At 45.9% G+C, this 12710-nt stretch overlaps 1 protein-coding gene across 9 annotated transcripts in view; it reads left to right on the forward strand.

The window, feature by feature from the left end:
- Window positions 1–10769: 10769 nt before the first annotated feature.
- Window positions 10770–12710, forward strand: part of BCAS3 (BCAS3 microtubule associated cell migration factor) — a 1183153-nt gene continuing 1181212 nt past the window's right edge. For 4 of the 9 annotated variants that reach the window (XM_044286261.1, XM_044286253.1, XM_044286262.1 and 1 more), the window contains exon 1: window positions 10770–10861. The gene's annotated coding sequence lies outside the window, so the exon portion shown is untranslated. Of the gene's footprint in view, window positions 10915–12710 lie in introns of all 9 variants that reach the window. The other 5 variants (XM_044286254.1, XM_044286256.1, XM_044286255.1 and 2 more) reach the window with 5 other exon arrangements.

Raw genomic sequence — 12710 nt, forward strand, 5'->3', positions numbered from 1 at the left:
TGTCCCTGTATCCAGGAATCATCTAATTTATCGCCACAAAAACGGACATACATATAGTGTATTTTACTTGTCATTTTATTTTTTATTATATATGAGATTTCCAGTGATTTTAGTTAGGATTAACACCATGATGTTTTAATACTGTGTACTGCCTTAAGGTATTCACTGATGGTGAAATCCGAAAAGGTGCACTTTGGAATATGTGCCCCTTTGCCCACCTAGGCTGCAAAAAGGTGTCACACATCTGGTATCGCCGTACTCAGGAGAAGTTGGGGAATGTGTTTTGGGGTGTCATTTTTACATATACCCATGCTGGGTGAGAGAAATATCTTGGCAAAAGACAACTTTTCCCATTTTTTTATACAAAGTTGGCATTTGACCAAGATATTTATCTCACCCAGCATGGGTATATGTAAAATGACACCCCAAAACACATTGCCCAACTTCTCCTGAGTACGGCGATACCAGATGCGTGACACTTTTCTGCAGCCTAGGTGGGCAAAGGGGCACACATTCCAAAGAGCACCTTTCGGATTTCACCGGTCATTTTTTACAGATTTTGATTTCAAACTACTTCGCACGCATTTGGGCCCCTAAATTGCCAGGGCAGTATAACTACCCCACAAGTGACCCCATTTTGGAAAGAAGACACCCCAAGGTATTCCGTGAGGGGCATAGCGAGTTCCTAGAATTTTTAATTTTTTGTCACAAGTTAGTGGAATATGAGACTTTTTTTTAGAAAAATAAAAAATCTTTTTCCGCTAACTTGTGACAAAAAAAAATAAAAATTCTAGGAACTCGCCATGCCCCTCACGGAATACCTTGGGGTGTCTTCTTTCCAAAATGGGGTCACTTGTGGGGTAGTTATACTGCCCTGGCATTCTAGGGGCAATAATGGGTGGTAAGTAGTTTGAAATCAAAATGTGTAAAAAATGTCCTGTGAAATCCGAAAGGTGCTCTGTGGAATGTGGGCCCCTTTGCCCACCTAGGCAGCAAAAAAGTGTCACATGTGGTATCGCCGTACTCAGGAGAAGTTGGGGAATGTATTTTGGGGTGTCATTTTACATATACCCATGCTGGGTGAGAGAAATATCTTGGCAAAAGACAACTTTTCCAATTTTTTTTATACAAAGTTGGCATTTGACCAAGATATTTATCTCACCCAGCATGGGTATATGTAAAATGACACCCCAAAACACATTCCCCAACTTCTCCCGAGTACGGCGATACCACATGTGTTACACTTTTTTGCAGCCTAGATGCGCAAAGCGACCCAAATTCCTTTTAGGAGGGCATTTTTAGACATTTGGATCCCAGACTTCTTCTCACGCTTTCGGGCCCCTAAAATGCCAGAGCAGTATAAATACCCCACATATGACCCCATTTTGGAAAGAAGACACCCCAAGATATTCCGTGAGGGGCATGGCGAGTTCCTTGAATTTTTTTTTTTTGGGCACAAGTTAGCGGAAATGGATTTTTTTTGTATTTTCTCACAAAGTCTCCCTTTCCGCTAACTTGGGACAAAAATTTCAATCTTTCATGGACTCAATATGCCCCTCACGGAATACCTTGGGGTGTCTTCTTTCCGAAATGGGGTCACATGTGGGGTATTTATACTGCCCTGGCATTTTAGGGGCCCTAAAGCGTGAGAAGAAGTCTGGAATATAAATGTATAAAAATTTTTACGCATTTGGATTCCGTGAGGGGTATGGCGAGTTCATGTGAGATTTTATTTTTTGACACAAGTTAGTGGAATATGAGACTTAGTAAGAAAAAACAAAAACAAAAAAAAACAATTTCCGCTAACTTGGGCCCAAAAAAATGTCTGAATGGAGCCTTACAGGGGGTGATCAATGACAGGGGGGTGATCACCCATATAGATTCCCTGATCACCCCCCCTGTCATTGATCACCCCCCTGTAAGGTTCCATTCAGACGTCCGTATGCGTTTTGCGGATCCGATCCATGTATCCGTGGATCCGTAAAAATCATACGGACGTCTGAATGGAGCCTTACAGGGGGGTGATCAATGACGGGGGGGGTGATCAATGACAGGGAAGTGATCAGGAAGTCTATATGCATGATCACCCCCTTGTCATTGATCACCCCCCCTGTAAGGCTCCATTCAGACGTCCGTATGATTTTTACGGATCGGATCCGCAAAATACATACGGACGTCTGAATGGAGCCTTACACGGGGGTGATCAATGACAGGGGGGTGATCACCCATATAGATTCCCTGATCACCCCCCTTGTCATTGATCACCCCCCTGTAAGGCTCCATTCAGACGTCCGTATGTGTTTTGCGGATACGATCCATGTATCCGCGCCAAATATACACCAAAAAGTGTATATTTAGTCATAAATGACCCCCTAAGAGTTAAGTTAAATATGATCTCTGTAAACTGTATATAAAATGATAATTACCTGTATTCGACAATAATGGTAAAAATAACAATGTTAAGGGTACCTAATTGTATCACTGTGTAGCCAAAAACAATAACGTGAGAAAAATAAATGCATAGCAAGTGCCCAATTATTTTTATTTTTAATGTGAACAGGTTTCAAAACGTAACTCAAGATAACTCATGAAGTTTCAAAACATAGGGCAATATACTGCCCTATGGTTATGAGAACAAACCCCATTGTGATTCATTAACCCATTGCCTCTTTTGCAGACAGTTTTGGCCTTAAAGGGTTTATTCGAGACAAAAAAATGGACCCCCATATGCCCGGGCCCCTCACACTGAATCTACTTACCTGGCTCCCCGTGCCACTCCTGGTCTCCGCGCTGCTTTTCCCTGTGTGCCGAAGAAAACATCCGGTGTTGGGGAGCAGCCAGTGGCAGGTGGTGACGGAGACGAGCCTCCCTAGCATTGCGGGTGACGCTAGGTCGGCTCATACCCTGTCACTGCCTGCCATTGGCTGCTCCACCCCGACACCAGATGTTTTCATCTGTGCATGGGGAGAAGCAGCAGCGGCGGTGCGGGGACCATGAGCAGCACGGGGAGCCAGGTAAGTAGATTCAGTGTGAGGGGCCAGGGCATATAGGGGACATTTTTTTGTCTTGGATAACCCCTTTAAAGGGGTTCTCTCATCTCGCTGTTACTAATGCAAGATGAGACAGTCCCGACTACCTCCCGTCTAGGCAGGGCCGTCTTTACCAAGGGGCAAAAGGGGCAGCTGCCCCGGGCCCAGTTGCTCCTAGGGGGCCCAAGGCAGCTGCCTCTTGAGCCCTGCTAGTTACTGCCCCGGGAGTCCAGGCATCATGATCGTACTGTGTTAAAGTTGTGATCTAGGACCTTAATGACATCATCACCATGTGACCAGTAACCTAGCAATTACTGGTCACATGGCGATGAGGTCGTCACAGGTCCTACCAGGAGTGTTGCAGAAGTTAACTGTGGAGCTTTTTTGTGTGAAGATTACATCAGAAAAAGGTGACAGGGGCCGTTATGTTTATATACTGTAAACTACTGTATAGTGGGGTGCTGTATACTGTGTGGGACTGTACTGTGTGGGGTCTGTATACTGTGTAGTGGGCTGTATACTGTGGGGGGGGGGGCCCTGTATAGTGTAGGGGGCTATACTGCTGTACTGTATAGTGTGGGGGGCTGTATTGTGTATAGTTTGGGGTGCTGTATACTGTGAGGTGTTGTATACTGTGGGGTGCTATACTGCTCTACTATATACTGTGGGGTACTGTATAGTGTGGGGTGCTAAACTGCATACTGTGTGGTGCTGTATACTATAGGGTGCTATACTGCATACTGTGGGGTGCTGGGGTGCACTGTAACATTACGGTGAGCCGAGCCCTGGTCTCCTTCCTGCAGAGCGGTGCCCACTTCCAGCCTGAGCCCAGCTGCCCAGAGCACTGTTGCTGAGCCGCTGGAGTCTTCAGAACTGGAAGTATTAACAGTCATTCACTGTACTCTACCAGATGTGTGGATTTTTTGTGTGTGTGTTGTGGTGGAGGGCGTGATTGCATGCTAAGGTGTGGGAAGGCGGGATCCAGGGGGCCCAAGTAAATTTTTGCCCAGGAAACAGCTTTGGCGCTCTGCTGTTGCCCGGCCGGGAAGTGGTCGGGACTGTGTCATCTCGCCTTAGTAATAGTAAGATGAGACAACCCCTTTAATGGCCAAGCCCTATTTTTCAAATCTGACACGTGTCACTTTACGTGGTAATAACTTTGGAACGGTTCTAAGCCATTCATTTCTCTGCTTCTAAGACGGGTAGCGATACCTCATAAAAGAGTTGTTACTTTACATTCATATGTCTACTTTATGTTGGCATCATTTTGTAAATGTCATTTTATTTTTTTAGGACGTTAGAAAGCTTATAATTTTTGAAGCAATATTTAGCATTTTTATGAAAGTTTTCAAAAAATACTTTAAGGACCAGTTCAGCTATGAAGTCACTTTGTGAGGCTTACATAATAGAAACCACCCATAAATGACCCCATTTTAGAAGATAAATACAAAGAAATCCACAGCACTCGCCATTTGTAGAAAATCCAGTGATAGTTTTATTCCATAAAACAGCAAGGTGATGCAACGTTTCGACCTGCCTCGGTCTTTTTCAAGCAATACAATTGTATTGAAACAGAATCAAAAGGTATCGAAACAGAATAAAAATTTTGGTATCGAAACAACCCTAGAGGGAGTAATAACCGATTTCAAGATCTGATCTCCAAAGTGGAGATCAGAGCCTGAAACCTGCATTTTTACACTGCCTACCATCCGATTGGTTAGTCTGCACAGACTTAGGGCCGTTTCACACGAGCGGCTGCCGTGCGTGGCATCCGCTCCGTGAAAGAGTGCCAAGACCCAATGCAGACTGCAGAGGCACGGAGCAGTAACATGACTGTTACTGCTCCGTGCCTCTGCAGTCTGCATCGGGTCTTGGCACTCTTTCACGGAGCGGATGCCACGCACGGCATCCACTCGTGTGAAACGGCCCTAAGGGTACTTTCACATTAGCGGCAGGGGAGTCTGGCAGGTGAACAGCCTGTCGGATCCATCCTGCCGCTAGTTCACGTGTGCCCCCGGACTGCCGCTCCGTCCCCATTGACTAATGGGGGTGGGGGCGGAGTTCCGGTGGCAGCACATGGCGAGAGGCCATGCAGTACTTTTAGTCCAGCTGCCTCTCGCCGTGCTGCCGCCAGAACTTCACCCCCGCCCCCATTATAGTCTAAGGAGATGGAGCAGCAGTCCGGGGGAACACGTGAACTAGCGGCAGGACGGACCAGACAGGCTGTTCACCCGCCAAATCTCACTCTGATTGGTCCCTTGCTGGCTTCTCCTGTGTCTCTGCTCACTATAAAGTATCACAGCCTCCGTTAATAGTTCGGATGTAGTTGTACGTCTGAAAGCAGCAAGTTACATGCAACCTAGATGAACAGCCACATCCATTTGCAGCAAGGGGTTAAAGCAAATGATATGTTTTGAAACTGATGCTTATATTAAATGTGCACAATACAATATATAGCAAACACATAACTAATATTGCTCTTCTAGTATGAAAAAAAAAAAAATCACATTAAGTTAAATTTCATAACAGTTAAAGGAGGGATATTGGACATGATAAATAACAATGGTAAAAGACGTGCAAATGTCTTGCACATGTATATGCAGCTAGTTATGCTAACTGAATCATTGCAAGGCATATCCTATACAGTGAGGAATATGGGGGAAGTTTTCCCACCTACAAAGAATGGAGAGATCTGTAATTTTTATCGGAGGTACACTTCAACTGTGAGAGACAGAATCTAAAAATAAAAATCCAGAAAAACACATGGTATGATTTATAAATCAATTTCCATTTTATTGCATGAAATAAGTACCGTATTTTATACAATACAAAAAATAATAAATAAATAAAAATAAAGAACGTAATATTTGGTACAGAAGCCTTTGTTTGAAATTAAAGAGGTCAAACGTTTCCTGTAGTTCTTGACCAAGTTAACACACACTGCAGCACGGATTTTGGCCCACTCCTCCATATCTTTCAGGTTTCGGGCTGTCGCTAGGCTACAGTGAGTTTCAGCTCCCTCCAAACATGTTCTATTGGATTTCGGTCTGGAGACTGGCTAGGCCACTCCAGGACCTTGAAATGCTTCTTACGGACCCATTTCCACACTCCTACTGTGTGGGAACATATGAAAATGGAACCAACACAGATGCCTTCAGCTGCCAAGCGCACGTGTAACAGGTCAGCCAGTGTCATAGGTACAAGTCTACTGACAGATGCCCTGAAATAATGCCTTATTTTGTGGCTGGGGGATAACTTCAGTACTTGCCACAGCTCCTTTAAAGGTGTTGGCCAACTTTTGGCTGCCTATACCTTGGGTTTATATTGGGTCACGGCGACATCACACTGTGAGGTAATAATGGGGAGGTTTATCACCAGGGTGTCAGTACCTCTCACTTGTGCACCAGTATTGTGTCGCTGAATCGGGCATGGGCTAATAATGATCTCCAAATCTAAAGTGGTGGAAAATGGCCATGTGGCTGCAATCATAGATTTTTGAGAGACATGTCAGGCTTTCCCTTATACTTTTCTTTCGTGTATAGCAGTGTTTGGCTAAAAAAACTGCATGTGTAAACCCAAGCAAAGAGTGACATCCAGGGCACTTCTGAAGCCCAGCCCATGTTTTTATATACATTCATATACACTACAAAAGTTAAAAGGGTTGTCCACTTTCTGGCTACTGTTGACCAATGTGTTTGTGAGGCGATTATACTTACTAAAATAGTCCTTGTTGAAATTCTGCACCATTTTCTATATTTGTAAACAAGGGAGCATACCTGATAAAATATAGAAAATGGAGCAGAATTTCAACAAGAAGTATATTGTAAGTGCCATATAATCGCCTCACAAACAGATTGATCAACAATTACCAGAAAGTGGACAACCCCTTTAGGGATATTTGGCTTGTGGGTGAAATTTCAGGATGAACCTAAAATGCACTCTAACCTTTACAGCTGAACTTAATGTGACCTTCTCTAAACTTTTAAATGCACATGTCAAACTGTTCAATGTTTCAGTACTTTTTGCACAACTTGCTGTTCTCTAACAAGGAGCTTAAAGGCAAAATTCACAACAGCTGTAATAAATATCCTTGTTCAATTAGAATTGGTATTTAAACAGTCCTCCTCATCATGCTGTTCACGTTTTAATATCATGAGACCAAGATGACGCTCAACAATTTATCAACATTACCTCGCCATTGCGAGGCTTCAAGTAGAAACTTATGTTCTCAGACGGAAGTGGCCACTGAGCTTAGAGGGTCACAGAGTGTCATCAGCAGGTTGCAACAGAGATACAGGAAGAGTCACAGAAAGGCATAGAAGTGGACATCCTTTGGCCACGTCCCACACTGATGAATGCTTCATTGTGAAGAATGCCCTATGGTACCTGATGATGAATGCCACACAGCTCCAGGCACATTTAAGGGAGGTGAGAGGCACCAAAGTTTCACATCAGACCATTTGAAGCCGCTTACATCAGCGTGGTCTGTGTGCTAGACGATCTGCAAGGCTACCTGACCACAGGCGTCATCATCTTGCATGGGCCAGGGAGCATTCACGCTGGATGAGGGACCAGTGGGCCTCCGTGCTGTTCACTGATGGATGTCGATTCACATTCAATGATGTTGAAGACGTCAAGGAGAGCGCTACGCATCAGCCACTGTTAGGGATAAGCGAATCTACTTCAGATGCACCATCCAAAGTTGATTCGCATAACACTTTGTTCTAATACTGTATGGAGCAGGAGCTCAGTGCAGTATTAGAATGTATTGGCTCCGATGAGCCGAAGTTATTGCTTTGCGAAATAGGGTTGTTTCGGGTATTGAATTTTCGATATCTAATCGATACTTTTGCCTAGTATCGACCTCGATACCAGGATTTGCCTTTTTTCGATACTAGGCTTCGCTATTGCGCAGTCTGCTCTCAGCATGCTCCGTGTTCTCCTCAACAGCACAGGGGAGAAGGAAGCAGTCTCTCCCTCCCCCCTGTGCCGCTGCCACCAATGAGGAGAGAGGGGCGAGCACACTGTGCCACCAATTAAAGTAAATGTTTAAAGAGGACCTTTCATCTGGCAAAAAATTCTGAATTAAAGGGGTATTCCCATCACAATGATCACAGTTAAATCTGTTAATGATTTGACAGTGATCATTTTTGTAAATACATTTTATTACCCAATTCCCACCCATTTTGAGAAAATAAGTCCCCTCTTACCTGATTGTTGTCTTTCATCTCCCCTGGTTACGGCCACCTCTCTCGCCATTCGAATCCCATGGCTGCGCTTGCGCAGAAGATTTTCTTGCAGCAGGGGAATGTCCTAAACGCGCATGCCGCCGCGCATGCGCCATGATGACTTCTTCCTGGCCAGTATAGTACAGAGCTGCGAACGCGCACGCCGGCTCTGTACTATACAGGCCAGGAATAAGTCACCATGGCGCATGCACGGCGGCGTGCGCGTTGAAGACAGCGCGCGGCCCAGCCGGGAGAAGACGTCAATCAAGCTGACTGAGCTCGCCCAGCTGAATCCAGGAAGTGAACGTCGCGCTCGCCGCAGGTAAGTATGAAAAATGTTGATGGGAATACCCCTTTAAGTATCATATGTACAGCGGCGCCCAGGGATCTCACTGCACTTACTATTATCCCTAGGCGCCACTCCATTCTCCCGCTATGTCCTCCGGTATCTTCGGGTACTTGGTTATACTGGGCAGAGACTGGCCTTGATCTCCTGGGCGTCTCTTTCTCCCAGGCTGTAGCGCTGGCCAATCGCAGCACAGAACTCACAGCCTGAGTTTTTTTTCTCCCAGGCTGTGAGCTCTGCGCTGCGATTGGCCAGCACTACAGCATAGGAGAAGGAGACGCCCAGGAGAACAAGGCCAGTCTCTGCCCAGTATAACCAAGTCTCCAAAGATACCGGAGGGCATAACGGGAGAACGGAACAGCGCCCAGGGATAATAGTAAGTGCAGTGAGATCCCTGGGCACCCCCTTCCCTCAACCCCCCCAATATTAAAATCATTGGTGGCGCAGTGCGCCCCCCAAACCCCCCCAGCATTAAAATCATTGGTGGCAGTGGCCACAGGGTCCCCTCCCCTCCTTCTCATTGGTGGCAGTGGCAGTTCAGATCGGAGCCCCAGCAGTGTAATCCTGGGGCTCCGATCAGTTAGGCTACTTTCACACTTGCGTTCAGAGCGGATCCGTCTGAGACGGATCCGCTCATATAATGCAGACGGCGGATCCGTTCAGAACATTATAGTGTATTATAGTGTAAAAAAAATTCTAAGTGTCAAAGTAGCCTCAGACGGATCCGTCCAGACTTTACATTGAAAGTCAATGGGGACGGATCCGTTTGAAAATTGAGCCACAGTGTGTCATCTTCAAACGGATCCGTCCCTATTGACTTACATTGTAAGTCTGGACGGATCCGCTTGCCTCCGCACGGCCAGGCGGACACCCGAACGCTGCAAGCAGCGTTCAGGTGTCCGCTTGCTGAGCGGAGGCTGAATGCTGCCAGACTGATGCATTCTGAGCGGATCCGCGTCCACCCAGAATGCATTAGGGCTGGACGGATGTGTTCGGGGCCGCTTGTGAGCCCCTTCAAACGGAGCTCACAAGCGGACACCCGAACGCTAGTGTGAAAGTAGCCTTACCATGGCAGCAAGGACGCTACTGAAGTCCTGGCTGCCATGGTAAGCTCCCTGCTGCTGTGTGTACTATGCACAGGGCAGCAGGGACAGTGTAAGAACCTATTCACCCTAATAGAGCTCTATCAGGGTTAATAGGACAAGGGGAAAAAAAGGGTTTAAAAAAAAACATCAAAATATTAAGTATAAATCACCCCCTTTCCCAATTTTACATATAAAATATATAAACAATAAATAAATAAACATACACATCGCCACCTCTGAAGTCCAAACTATTAAAATAATGTCCTATGCGGTGAGCACCGTAACAGAAAAAAATAAAAACTGCGCAATTCGCCATTTTTTTTAATCGCCTTGTCCCCCCCAAAAATAGGATTGGACTGTTCTATTACGGGCCGGATGTTCCATAAAATGCGGAATGCATGCAGCTTTTTTTTTTTTTTCTCGCATGGTATCGCAATACTTTTTTATGGTATCAAAACAACCCTATTGCAAAGTCTCACGAGACTTCGCAAATTAAATTAATTTGTACTGTAAAAAAAAAAAAAAAAACATTTCCCCAACTCTGGTTCGGTACCAAGCAATAACTTCGGCTCATCTGAGCCAATACATTCTAATACTGTACGGAGCTCCGGCTCTCTCTAATAGCATAGATAAGTCTGCCCCAGACTAGTGCTGCAAACTGCACAGCTATCCTGGCCTCATGGCTAGCACGTGACAATAAAATAGCGCAAAAATCCATGCAACCGCGTAGCTGTCGCACCTAAGCCGCACAAGACGCTGCCAGCTATAACCATTGTGTATACAACACGTGCACTCACCCACAGCTATCTTCTCGCGAGAGAATGCAATGTAAACAAAAAACTTAGGAGGGCGCCGAAACGGCTAAAGTCCTCACAGAAGTGACGAGGGGCGGCACTTCCTTCTCCTTCCACTGCCCCGGACTCCCGGAGTACAGGCAGCGTGGGGACCACTGACAAGGAGGCTACGTCATCAGCGCGGCGTCTACGCCCCCCGCTTTATGATTGGCTGGCAGATTGTGATTGACACCGGCGCTAGAGGGCGAGCTGGTCGGTGATTGGTCGGCTCCTGCTGTTCCGCTTTCCTTGTTGCTGTATTTTGTATGTGCTGCTGCTGGAGCTGGACTGACTGTGACAAGAACAGGAGAAGCTGCTCCCGGTGCCAGCTGACAAGAGGGTGAGGTAAACACTGCAGTGGGGGGGCGTTACACTCCTGACCTGCTTCATGTGGTAGGTGCCCACCAGTACAGTTACTGCATGCCAACATAATGCCCACTTGTAAACAAATCATGGCTGTAAGACCCAGTAAAGCCATTGAACACCCCCAAGGCTGGCACATGTATGATTATCTCTATGGCCTTTACCCTTAGGTATGTGAGAGGGGTATACTGCCCGCTGTGGTAGAATACATGGAACAGAAGTCTTATGGGCAGCCTGGCACAGCGACCACACCATGTGAGCTAGTGTTATGAGCTTCATGTAACTCCAGTTTTCTACCTTTCTACCTCTGATCTCCTTCACCTTAGGAGTCCAGTGGGCGGTCTTATCAGTGAGTGACAGCTATCTCCCTAGTCATGCCCGTAGAGGGAGGCTTTCAGTCACAGAAAGAGACCGCCCACTGGACTCCTCCAGGGACTCAATCAATGAGATACAAGTTATCCAAAATAGTTATACACCCGCAATATAGTGCACAACATGTTTCATATTGAGGCCTACCGTGCTGCCCACAAGTCCTGCTGACAGCCTCCCTTTATTAACCTCTTCTGGGCAGTGTGGCATAGTTTGGCACGGTCTCATATATACTGCATTTTTTTTAACCTTTTTTTTTATTTTTTGGGGGGGGAAGGTGGGGATTCTTTATTTATATTGCCTGCAAATTCATGCACTTTTATGTGTGGTTTTTTTTTGTCCCTGTCGACAAAAAATACAGAATGGAAAATACAGAATTAAAAACAATAGCAGTTTCCACAGAATTTCTTAGAAAAGGGGCAGAATGGATTGAAAAAAATAATACCAAACAATACTCCATCCATCCAAGTCGCATTACAGTCGCAGCATGTCACATCACAATACCATTGAAACACATGACGTGAGATGTTACACAAGAAGTGTCACCGTGTAGCCATTTGTGTCACCGTGTGGCTTCCTGGGTCCCCGCATGTCTCTGCTGTCTGGTCAACATGCAGGAAATGAGCAGTCAGTGAAGCCGTGACCTGTCTAAGGCCTCTTGCACACCACCGTGGTTTGGTTCCGCATTTTTTGCGGCTCGGGTGCGGACCCATTTCACTGTCCGCATCCGTTGCTCCGTTCCGTGGCCCCGCAAAAATGATAGATCATGTCCTATTCTTGTCCGTTTGGCGGACAAGAATAGGCATTTCTATAATGGGCCATGGGTCCCGTTGCGCAAATTGCGGAAGGCACACAGATGGCATCCGTGTTTTGCGGATCCGCAATTTGCGGACCACAAAACACAGCACGTTCGTATGCAAGAAGCCTGAACCAGTGATCGGCTGATCCTTCATTTCCCATCTGTAAAGAGGGACTAGGAAGCAGAAACCAGCGGGAATCTAGGAATCGGGGAATCGGCGATGCGAGTATGGCTTGTGTTATTTTTTTAACCTTTTCTCTCCCTTTTTTTTTAAATAAGTATTTTTTATTTGGAGAACTTCCTTTAAAAAAATGAAAAGAAACACAGGACACTTTACCGTAATATAAAGCGACTCCTCCATAAATAGAAGTCCTTGTTCTGTTCTCATCAGCTGTTTTGTACACCCCTCATACTTTATATGGCACGTTTTACACATTTGGTACGGTAAGTGGCCATGGACATAGTTGATACAAAAACATCTGTTTTGGGTATGTATCTGCATAATCCACTCCCCCCGCAAATATAGGAGTCTGTATGGAGGAGCCAGTTGTGCCTTGGTAGTAACGCTCGTTAGCAATCATCTGGCAGTGTAATACCCCCGTCACACAGGTGTCGCAGGTGAGGGCCGATGTTCAGTTGTTTAGTTTTTATCACGCGG

The sequence above is a fragment of the Bufo gargarizans genome, chromosome 3 (assembly GCF_014858855.1).
Source record: "Bufo gargarizans isolate SCDJY-AF-19 chromosome 3, ASM1485885v1, whole genome shotgun sequence".
Taxonomy (NCBI): Eukaryota; Metazoa; Chordata; class Amphibia; order Anura; family Bufonidae; genus Bufo; species Bufo gargarizans.